We start from the raw sequence: 12,162 nt of genomic DNA on the forward strand, positions 1-12,162 counted from the left end.
GTAAAGGGGCAGTACAGAGGGATCTGGGTGTTCTTGTACACCAGTCAATGAAGGTAAGCATGCAGGTACAGCAGGTAGTGAAGAAGGCTAATAGCATGCTGGCCTTCATAACAAGAGGAATTGAGTATAGAAGCAAAGAGGTGCTTCTGCGGCTGTACAGGGGCCTGGTGAGACCACACCTGGAGTACTGTGTGCAATTCTGGTCTCCAAATTTGAGAAAAGACATTCTGGCTATTGAGGGAGTGCAGCGTTGATTCACGAGGTCAATTCCTGGAATGGCAGGATTATCTTACACTGAAAGACTGAAGCAACTGGGCTTGTATACCCTTGAGTTTCGAAGACTGAGAGGGGATCTGATTGAGACGTACAAGATTATGAAAGGATTTGTCACTCTGGAGGCAGGAAACATATTTCCACTGATGGGTGAGTGCCAAACCAGAGGACACAGCTTAAAAATACGGGGTAGACCATTTAGGACAGAGCTCAGGAGAAACTTCTTCACCCAGAGAGTGGTGGTTGTGTGGAATGCTCTGCCCCAGGGGGCAGTGGAGGCCCACTCTCTGGATTCATTTAAGAAAGAGTTGGATAGAGCTCTCAAAGGTAGTGGAATCAAGGGTTATGGAGATAAGGCAGGAACAGGATACTGATTAGGAATGATCAGCCATGATTATATTGAATGGCGGTGCGGGCTTGAAGGGCTGAATGGCCTACTCCTGCACCTATTGTCTATTGAATGGTGGAGCAGACTCGAAGGGCAAGATGGCCTACTCCTGCTCCTTGTCTTATGTTTTTATGTACTCAATTAACCCCACCATCTGCTCTTTCCCCTCAAAAAGAAAACTGCCCAGCACTAAGAACAAGTGAATAAACAATCAAATAATGGGGAAGAATTGAGATTCTGTCAGTCCAGAACACAGTCTGACCTCCATTAGGTTGGGATCCAATCGCAATTCCCAGATTCAGTACAGCACTGTACAGAAAGAGGCTATTTGGCCTATTATAGCTCCACTGGCTGTCTGTCAGAGCTGTCCAACCAGCCCAGGTGCAACCATCAAACTCTCATTTAAAGCATGCAATGCGCACAGTGTTGGGGCACGTGTGTGAACACACGTGTCTGAGCGTGTGCTCATGCTCAAAGCTTACAGCCATTCAGCACCACAATCACCCAGTGTTAACAGGTTCGAAGGAGTTAAACTCCCATTCTTAGAGATAGTGAAGATGCTTAACTGCAGTTCCAACGAAGGCAATATTGTCTTAAAAGGGAGAAGTGGATTTGAAAAATATTTATGCCATCTAAGTCTAGTTAATAGTTAACATGATCTTCTCCGACTAAGACTGTTTTCCAGTCACCCAGAAACAGAACAATTTTCCAGTGGAACATTGAGATCAAAACATTTCCACATTACACAATTAACTCAGACAGAGATCTCATTTGGGGTACATCAGCAATTAAAGTACTACAAAAGTACTGAAACAGAACAATATGTTATCTCAAAACATTCTGATAGTGCCAACAATGGTGTAACATTGATAGCATTGTGCTGAATCACAAATACCGTCCATGTTAAAAATATAACGTGACATTTATAAAAATATTGCCGCTCCCCTCCCCACCTCGACTGCAAGTCATTCCAAACTGAAACTTCACTAAAACTATGGAGCACTTCCTCATTATTAGGAGGCTGCATCTAATCTCTATGTTTCAAAATCAGTCACATAAAATTATCCGTTATATACAATTATAAACCAAGGCTCTCACAGCCAGAGGATGCAGAGAAGGTTTACTTTCAGGATTTTACTTCTGTTTTTATTTATTCATTCATGGATATGGGGGTCACTGGCTAGTGCCAACATTTATTGCCCACCCGTAATTGCCCAGAGGGTAGTTAGAGTCAACCACGTTGCTGTGGTCTGGAGTCACACGCAGGCCAGACCAGGAAAGGATGGCAGTTTCCTTCCCCGAAGGACATTAGTAAACCAGGATGGGTTTTTCCCCGCAAAAAACAGATTGCTCAGAAGCTCAGCAGGTCTGGCAGCAATGGAGAGAAATCAGAGTTAATAGAACATACAACAGCACAGTATAGACCCTTTGACCCTCGATGCTGTGCTGACCTGTGCACCAATCTGAAGCCAATCTAATCTACACCATTCCGTTCTTGTCCATATGCCCATCCAATGACTATTTAAATGCCCTTAAACGTGGGAGAGTCTACTACTGTTGCAGGCAGTGTGTTCCACGCCCCTATTACTCTGAGTAAAGAAATGCCTCTGACATCTGTCCTATATCTATCACCCCTCAATTTAAAGCTATGTCCCCTCATGCTAACCATCACCATCCGAGGAAAAACGCTCTCACTGTCCACTCTATCTAACCCTCTGATTATCTTATATGCCTCAATTAAGTCACTTCTCAACCTTCTCTCTAACGAAAACAGCCTCAAGTCCCTCAGCCTTCCCTCATAAGACCTTCCCTCCATACCAGGCAACACCCTAGTAAATCTCCTCTGAACCCTTTCCAAAGTTTCCATGTCCTTTTTATAATGTGGTGACCAGAACTGTACACAATATTCCAAGTGTGGAGCATGACCTCATGGTTCTGAAACTCAATTCCTCTACCAATAATAGCTAACACACCATATGCCTTCTTAATAACCCTATAACCTGGGTAGCAACTTTCAGGATCTATATACCTGGACACAGAGAACCCTCTGCTCATCCACACTACCAAGAATCTTACCATTAGCCTAGTACTCTGTATTCCTATTACTCCTTTCAAAGTGAATCACCTCACACTGTTCTGCATTAAACTCTATTTGCCACCTCTCAGCCCAGCCCTGCAGCTTATCCATGTCCCTTTGTGACCTACAACATCCTTCGTCACTATCCATGACTCCACCGACCTTATCGTAATACGCAAATTTACTAACCCACCCTTCTACGCCCTCATCCAGGTCATTTCTAAAAATGATAAACAGCAGTGACCCCAACACAGATCCTTGTGGTACACCACTAGTAACTGAACTCCAGCATGAACATTTCCCATCAACCACCACCCTCTGTCTTCTTTCAGCCAATTTCTGATCCAAATGTTTTGGATTGAGTGACCCTTCCTCAGAACGCATAATTTTACCGACAAATCATTCATGGTCATCAGTAGATTCTTAACTTCTCTTTTTCATTTAACTTAAATTCCACCATCTGCCATGGCAGCATTTGAACCCTGGTCACCAGGACATGAGTTGAGTTTCTGAATTAATTGTCTAGTGATAATACCACTAGGCCATTGCCTACAAGGTTAGCTCAGAGCAATTGCAGTCTTCTTTGGAGGAAAAGATACGAAAGAGATTTGAGAGACACTTAGAGGATTAGGACATATTTAGACAAGGTGGACAAAGAAAAACTACTCCCATTAGTGGATGACACAAGGATAGAGGGAAACAGTCTTAAGGTTTTGGACAAGTGATGCAGGCAGAACAGGAGGAAATAATTTCTTAGACAGTGAACGATTGAAATTAGCAGTGAGGGTGATTAATTCAGAAGGAAATCTGACAAACATGGAAGATCTTTAGTTGCAGGGCTGTGTGGACAGAGTGAGGAATAGGTTAGACTGGAATGCTCCACCCAGAGCTGGAATGGACCCGATGGCTATTTGGTCCATCAAGTCCACACTGACCCTTCGAAGAGCATCCCACCTCATCCCTGCATTTCCCATGGCTAACCCACCTAGCCTGCACATTAGTGAATACTACAGGCAATATAGCATGGCCAAACCACCTAACCTGCACATCTTTGGACTGTGGGAGGAAACCAGAGCACCCGGATGAAACCCACACAGACACAGGGAGAATGTGCAAACTCCACACAGACAGTCGCCCAGGGCTGGAATCGAACTCAGGTCCCTGGCACTGTGAGGCAGCAGTGCTGACCACTGAGCCACCGTGCTGCCCTTTCACCAACGTAACAGGTAGCACGGTGAATTGGCCAGGCTAAATTGCCCATAGCGTTAGGTGCATTAGTTTCTTCCAAGGTCAGTGTGGACTTGTTGGGCCAAATGACCTGTTTTCATACTGGAGGGAATCTAATCTAAAATGCGGTATATGTAAATCCAGTACAGCATGTTCTATTTGCAACAGACGGTGGGTAATCTAAAACGGAGGATGGGAAAAAATATTTGTGGCTGTAAGAACTGCTCCTTTTTTGAGGTATTTAGTTTTGAGGTGATTTCCTCGAATTCTAGAAGCAACAATTACCATTTTAAACACTGTTGCATTGTTTTGGCACTTGGGAGAAAAAAAGTCAAAACAATGGCACTTTTAAAAGGGAGAAGGGCAGCACATGGTCAGTGAAGGAGAGAGAGAAAGAAACCCACACTGCTAACTGACACAACAGTGCATCTGCGCAGTTACTGCCTTTGCTGTTTGAATTCATGTATCTCTGGACATCAGAGTGCATCTAGAAAAACTTAAATAGCAAAATTCCCAATTGATCTTGGAGGAACCTGTGTGGAAGAGCTCACAGCACAGGAACAGATAAGTGCATAGTTTTTAACGCAGCCTTGCTGTAAACCTACAATAGTGAGTGGAGTGGGTTCTTTCTTGATTATATGTTTTATTGAGATCTGTCTCTTGATTAAATTTTAAAAATATAAGCTATAAGTATTAAGTTAGCCCGGAGCAGTGTTTTTTTTTAAGAGCAATAAGACAGTGCTATTTTCTGGGTCTGTAGATTGTGAAGTAGCAAAGATGGCCTTTAGTAGAGTGATATGCTCTTGTCGGATGTGGGAGTTTAGAGAGACTTTACATATTACTGAGGATTATGTCTGCAGGAAATGTTTTCAATTGCGAATCCTATCAGATCAACTGGATCAGTTGGAGTGACAGTTAGAGGTAATAAAGAATTTACAAGTGATGGATGACAGTCATAGCAAGGGAGAAAAGCCACAGATATAGTCACATAGATGGGTTAACTCCAGGAAAAGTAGGAGAGGTAGGCAAGCAGTGCAGAAGTCTTCCGTGGCTATCCCCATTTCAAACAAGTATGCTGTTTTGGAAAATGTAGGGGATGATGGACTCTCAGGGGAACGGAGCATGGACAGCCAAGTTTCTGGTATCGAGACTGGCTCTAATGTAATAAGGAGTACGTTGGGTTCCAAGCAATCGATTGTGATAGGTGACTCTCTACTCAGAGGCACAGACAGACGTGTCTGTGGCCAGCAGCAAAAAATCAGAACGGTGTGTTGCCTCCCTGGTGTCAAGATCAAGGATGTCTCAGACAGGGTCCAGAATGTTCTCAAGGGGGAGAGGGACTGGCAGCAGGTCATTGTAGACATTGGAACCAATGACATAGGGAGGGAAAATGATGAGATTCTGAAGGGAAAAAGGAGGTTCTCGAGAGTAGTAATATCTGGATTACTCCCGGTGCTACGAGCTAGCGAAGGGCAGGAATAGGAGGATAAAGCAGATGAATGCATGGCTGAGGAGGTGATGTATGGGAGAAGGGTTCACATTTTTGGATCATTGGAATCTCTTTTGAGGTAGAAGTGACCTGTACAAGGAGGACAGATTGCACCTAAATTGGAAGAGGACTAATATACTAGCAGGGAAATTCGCTAGAGCTGCTTGGAAAGATTTAAACGAGTAAGGTGGGAGGGAGGGGTCGGTGACACAGGGAGATAGTGGGAAAGTGACCATTGTGAAACTGGTTCAGTTGGGAAAAGGAGCCAGTCAAACCATCAGGGTCAGCTGGGACAAAACTGGGAAAAGGTAGGACTGACAAATTAAACTGCACTTACTTCAATGCAAGAGGCCTAACAGGGAAGGCAGATGAACTCAGGGCATGGTTAGGAACATCGGACTGGGATATCATAGCAATTACGGAAACATGGCTCAGGGAGGGGCAGGACTGACAGCTTAATGTTCCAGGATACAAATGCTACAGGAAGGATAGAAAGGGAGGCGAGCGAGGAAGGGGACTAGCATTTTTGATAAGGGATAGCATTACTGGTGTACTTAGGGAAGATATTCCTGGAAATATGTCCAGGGACGTTACCCTGGTGGAACTGAGAAACAAGGAAGGGGTGATCACCTGATAGGGATCATATTATAGACCCCCTAATAGTCAGAGGGAAATTGAGAAACAAATTTGCAAGGAGATGTTAGTTATCTATAAGAATAATAGGGTGGTTATGGTAGGAGATTATAACTTTCCAAACATCGATGGGGGCTGCCATAGTGTTAAGGGTTTAAATGGAGAGGAATTTATTAAGTGTATGCAAGAAAACTTTCTGATTCAGTATGTGGATGTTCCTACTAGAGAAGGTGCAAAACTTGACCTCCTCTTGGGAAATAAGGCAGGGCAGGTGACTGAGGTATCAGTGGGGGAGCACTTTGGGGCCAGCGACCATAATTCTATTAGATTTAAAATAGTGATGGAAAAGGATAGATCAGATCTAATGGATGAAGCTCTAAATTGGAGGAAGGCTAATTTTGATGGTATGAGGCAAGAGCTTTCAAAAGCTGATTGGGGGCAGATGTTTGCAGGTCAAGGGACAGATGGAAAATGGGAAGCCTTCAGAAATAACGAGAGTCCAGAAACAGTATATTCCTGTTAGGGTGAAAGGGAAGGCTGGTAGTGCAGGGAATGCTGGATGACTATAGAAATTGGGGTTTTGGTTAAGAAAAAAAAAGGAAGCATATGTCAGGTATGGACAGGATAGATCAAGTGAGAGCTTTGGCAAATAGGGTTAAGGAGAGTCCAAAGGGCTTTTATAAGTACATTAAGGACAAAAAAGGGTAACTAGGGAGAGAATAAGGCCCCTTAAAGATCAGCAAGGCGACCTATGTGCGGAGGTGCAGGCGGTGGGGCGGGGGGGGGGGGGGGATACTAAACAAGTATTTTGCATCAGTGTTTACTGTGGAGAAGGACATGGAAGATATAGAATGTGGTGAAATAGATGGTGACATCTTGAAAAATGTTCATATTACAGAGGAGGAAATGCTGTATGCCTTAAAATGCATAAGTGGATAAATCCCCAGGATCTGATCAGTTGTACCCTCGAACTCTGTGGGAAGCTAGAGAAATGAGTACTGGGCCCCTTGCTGAGATATTTGTATCATTGTTAGTCAAAAATGAGATGCCGGAAGACAGGAGGTGGGCTAACATTGTGCCACTATCTAAGAAAGGTGGTAAGGAAAAGCTGGAGAACTATAGACCAGTGAGCCCGATGTCAGTGGTGGGCATGTTTGTCGGAGGGAATCCTGAGGAACAGGGTTTACATGTATTTGAAAAGGTAAGGACTGATTCGGATAGTCAGCATGGCTTTGTGCATGGGAAATCATGTCTCATGAACTTGTTTGAGCTTTTTGAAGAAGCAAAAAGAGAATTGACGAGGGCAGAGAGGTGGACATGATCAATATGGATTTCAGTAAGATGTTCAACAAGGTTTCCCACGGGAGACTGGTTAGCAAGGTTAGATACCATGGAATACAGGGAGAACTACCCATTTGGAAACAGAACTGGCTCAAAGGTAGAAAAGGAGGGTGATGGTGGAGGGTTGTTTTTCAGACTGGAGGCCTGTGACCAGTGGAGTGCCACAAGGATCGGTGCTGGGTCCACTACTTTTCATCATTTATACGAACGATTTGGATGTGAACAGAGGAGGTATAGTTAATAAGTTTGCAGATGACACCAAAATTGGAGGTGTAGTGGACTGCAAAGAAGGTTACTCAGATTACAGATGGGCCAATGGGCTGAGGAGTGGTAGATGGAGTTTAATTTAGATAAATGGGAGGTGATGCATTTTGGGAAAGCAAATCTTAGCAGGATTTATACACTTAATGGTAAGGTCCTAGGGAGTGTTGCTGAACAAAGAGACCTTGGAGCGCAGGTTCATAGCTCCTCGAAAGTGAAGTCGCAAGTAGATAAGATAGTGAAGAAGGCGTTTGGTATGCTTTCCTTTATTGGTCAGAGTATTGAGTACAGGAGTTTGAAGGTCATGTTGCAGCTGTACAGGACATTGGTTAGACCATTGTTGGAATATTGCGTGCAATTCTGGTCTCCCACCTATCAGAAGGATGTTGTGAAACTTGAAAGGGTTCAAAAAAGAATTACAAGCATGTTGGAGGATTTGAGCTATAGGGAAAGGTTGAATAGGCTGGGGCTGTTTTCCCTGGAGCATCGGAGGCTGAGGGTGACCTTATGAGGTTTATGAAATCATGAGGAGCTAGGATAAGATAATAAGTCAATGTCTTTTCCCTGGGGTGGGGGAATCCAAAACTAGAGGGCACAGGTTTATGGTGGGTGGAGAAAGATATAAAAAGGACCTAAAGGGCAACGTTTTCACACAGAGGGTGGTACGTGTATGGAATGAGCTGCCAGAAGAACTGGTGGAGGCTGGTACAATTGCAACATTTAAAAGGCATCTGGATGGGTATATGAATAGGAAGGGTTTAGAGGGATATGGGTCAAGTGCTGGCAAATGGGACTAGATTGGGGTGGGATATCTGGTCGGCATGGACAAGTTGCACCGAAGGATCTGTTTCCGTGCCTTACATCTCTATGACTCTATACTTTACCAAATCTCTGGCAGTGAACTTGAAGCTTGAGATAAAGGGAAAAATAAATCATCATCTTTTACTTTGTAGGCATGGGAACTCTAGTTTCCCAGTCTATGAAGAAATGCAGGACAAGGCTACTTGCCCCAGAGGACAACTCAAAGTTGGCACCATTGTAATTTATCTGCCCAATGGGTCCAGCAAATGGAAGAGAGAACAGGGGAAGCCATTGGTAAATACTGTCATCAGTTACATGTGCTGGATGAGGGACAGGAGGTAAGTTCCATTAGCAATACCAGGCAAAAATGTGGAGGGTCAGAAAACCGCAGTACAAGTTCTGAAAGTAAACATGGCCCTAGGAAGTGATTGAGAACTTGCAGAAGGAATTCCAGTACTTGGAAAGAGGAGATCTCATTTCAGTCACCCAGAATGAGAGAGGAAGGCACACAGAGGTCATGATAATCAAAACATTTTAGTGGAAGCAAACAAATTGGAGGATCGACCAATAACGGAGACCAAACTAAAAAAAAAATGAGTTGGGACGCTGGAAAGCATTTGTTGTATATGTGGAAACTCCAGATAGAGGACCACTAACCTTGTCCTACAGAAAAAGGGCCCCCAGGTGGAACATACAAGGATAAAACCAGAAAACCCAGGAGTTTCATAGGGAAACTTGATGGTCAAGATGCTCATGTAGATTATCCTACTGCAGGAAAAATGATCTGAAGATCACCTTGGCTCTTTGACTCATATAGTCATAGAGTTGTACTGCACAGAAACAGACCCTTTAATCCAATTCTTCAATGTCAAGTTAAGATATCCTAAATTAATCCAATCTCAATTGCCAGCATTTTGCCCATAACCCTCTAAAACCCTTCCTGTTCACGTATCTATCCAGGTGCCTTTTAAATGTAGCCAGTTACTCCTGACAACAAAAGTGAGTTAATACAAAGCTAAATTGTTCCTGGATGACAAGTTTAGAAGGGGAAAGAAATTTTGAAAACAGCCAAGGAAACAGATGATTATAGAAGGGAAGCTGTGGAAATTAAACAAATATATCTATGTGTTGAAAGATGCAGTTGGAGTGTGCATACTCAGTTAAGTTCATCTCACTGGAAAGTGGTTACATTCAAGTTAAAGCTGACCCCGGAGTGTATTTATATATTCAAGGAGCAATCTGAGAAACGTTTGTCTGTGGAATGTTTTGTGGATAATCATGCTTTTCAGAAAATGTACTCTCAGTCAAGGATGTTGCTCAGAGAGGGTTGAGGACTGACCTTGCTACCGTGGAGGAAACATTCGAAACAAAACACACACACACACACACACAAAAAGACAGTCACCCTTTGTCAGATTATTTCAGAAATAATAGGCACCTGCTCCAATAAATTGTTAGAGATTCTTGAAGATGGACACCTGGTGTTACAAGGTGACATGAAAAAAAATCAATTGTTTGTCAATTTATAACTAAATATTATATTTTATTTAAGAGAGAGATTAGCAAAAGTTGATTGTATAATACAAAATGAAAAGATATCACTGATCGGTTAGAATTATAAAGTAAGATATGCAAAATGTATTTTATTTTAATTTAGTTTTGTGTGTCTTTATTTTAAAAGAGGGAAATCTGTCAATAAAGCGAGTCAGAAGTCAGGCGACACCAGGTTATGTCCAATAGGTTTATTTGAAATCACAAAATAAGCCTGTTGGACTATAACCTGGTGTCATGTGACTTCTGACTTTGTCCACCTCAATCCAACACTGGCACCTCCACAACATAACCAGTAGCTAAGCATGGAGCTGGGGTTAGTTGATGATTGACTGAGTCGACATAAAGGAGTAATAAGTGGGAGTAAGTGTGTTGAAGGAGCTGCAAGACTGAGTAGTTAATAAACTCTATCCCCAAAGAAAGGTTTTCTATCCCACTCACTTGATTCAACAATAATTACAGTATTAAATCTAGTTCTAGGAAACTATTCAGAAACTATTCTGACTTTACATTCTCCCTAATGTGCAGTGTGTAGAACTAGATTTGATAGAGGTGTTCAAAACGTGAGATGGAGAAACCCATTCCCCTTGGTGGGTAGGATTGAGGAGGAGAGGACATCAATTTAAGGTAAATGGTAAAACAGCTTGAGAAGAGTCAAAGGAAATCTAGAGTTACACAGTAAAGTAGTTAGGACCTGGAAGTGGGCTCGACTGTGCTTTCAGAGAATTGAGATTAAAACTTTGAAAGGTTAAAAGGCAGGAGAATGGCGCTAGGCAATCCTGCAAAGAGCTAGAATCGACACAGTGGACAGAATGGCCTCTTCATGCGCTACATCCAGTTTATAGATAGTATATTAGAAAATGTTGAGTATAATTTTAGTTCCCAGTGAGCACAGTAATTTGGTGTTGCGAGGAGTTTGGGTTTATCCCGGGGGTGAGGGGGAAGTTCCCGGGATCACTGTAACCTCAGCAAAGCCAAAACGTTCCCCAACCTAAGGGAGGGAGTCGAGGACAGGCCGGCAGGGTGTGGATTAAATAAATCCACTCGATTCCCACCGTCTGAAATAGTTTGCACTCATTCATGGAGGACTGCCCTGGAGAGCGAGGGCCCACCTGACAGGAGAAATACTATTTATTTATATAAACATAAAGTAATCATTGCTTTAACATAAAGACGGAAAGAGCTAATCTGTAAGACTCACACTCGTGCAACAGAGCGGGGCGGTGGGGTGCACAAGGGGGCGAGTCACATCGCTTTGCTCAGAAACATCTGCAATTCTATCGGAAAGTCGAGCTCTAAAGGGAAGGTTGCAAGGAGAAAGTCGACTTGAACTTGGGCGGGGAGGCAGAGACGAACTGTCGGTTGTAAAAACTTACCCACGGTCTAGTTTGCAGAGAGAGTGCAGTCAGAGCCAGGTTCCTCCTGCCGCCCTCCGTTTCAGTCCCAATTAGGATGCGAGAGCAGCGAGACACCAAAACTGATTACTGTCTGCCCATCCCACCCTCCCCGAGAGAGAGGAACCTCCGCTTGGGTCTGCTCACACTCCGCCCCCCCCCCCCAACCCCAAGTACAGAGTTTACCCTCGGGCTATGGATAAGCTCTTCCGCATTGTTGATGGGAGGCGGGCTATAGACAGACGGACTGCTCTCTTAAAGAGATCGCGTCTACCCCTGCAGAGAGGGCTGTCCTCAGTCACACCCCACAGCCTCCGAGCTGACTGATCGAAGGGGCTGGAAGAGATGAGATCTCAGCAAATTGTTTGTTTGATCCATTCACAGGATGCTCACCTTCCACCCTACCAACCTTCGCAAAAACCAAATCACCCGCCAACATTTCCGCCACTTCCAAACGGACCCCACCACCAGGGATATATTTCCCTCCCCACCCCTCTCCGCCTTCCGCAAAGACCGTTCCCTCCGTGACTATCTGGTCAGGTCCACACCCCCCTACAACCCACCCTCCCGTCCTGGCACCTTCCCCTGCCACCACAGGAATTGCAAAACCTGTGCCCACACCTCCTCCCTCACCTCTATCCAAGGCCCTAAAGGAGCCTTCCACATCCATCAAAGTTTTACCTGCACATCCACTAATATCATTTATTGTATCCGTTGCTCCCAATGC

At 43.9% G+C, this 12,162-nt stretch overlaps 1 protein-coding gene across 3 annotated transcripts in view; it reads right to left on the reverse strand.

Annotated features, from left to right (window-relative positions):
• The window catches only part of zbtb47b (zinc finger and BTB domain containing 47b), a 277,731-nt gene extending 266,184 nt beyond the window's left edge, over positions 1–11,547 (reverse strand). The window contains exon 1 of one of the 3 annotated variants that reach the window (XM_043690834.1): positions 11,418–11,547. The gene's annotated coding sequence lies outside the window, so the exon portion shown is untranslated. The remainder of the gene's footprint in view (positions 1–11,417) is intronic. The other 2 variants (XM_043690830.1, XM_043690837.1) reach the window with 2 other exon arrangements.
• Between the last annotated feature and the right edge of the window lie 615 nt (positions 11,548–12,162).

The sequence above is a fragment of the Chiloscyllium plagiosum genome, chromosome 5, assembly GCF_004010195.1.
Source record: "Chiloscyllium plagiosum isolate BGI_BamShark_2017 chromosome 5, ASM401019v2, whole genome shotgun sequence".
Taxonomy (NCBI): domain Eukaryota; kingdom Metazoa; phylum Chordata; class Chondrichthyes; order Orectolobiformes; family Hemiscylliidae; genus Chiloscyllium; species Chiloscyllium plagiosum.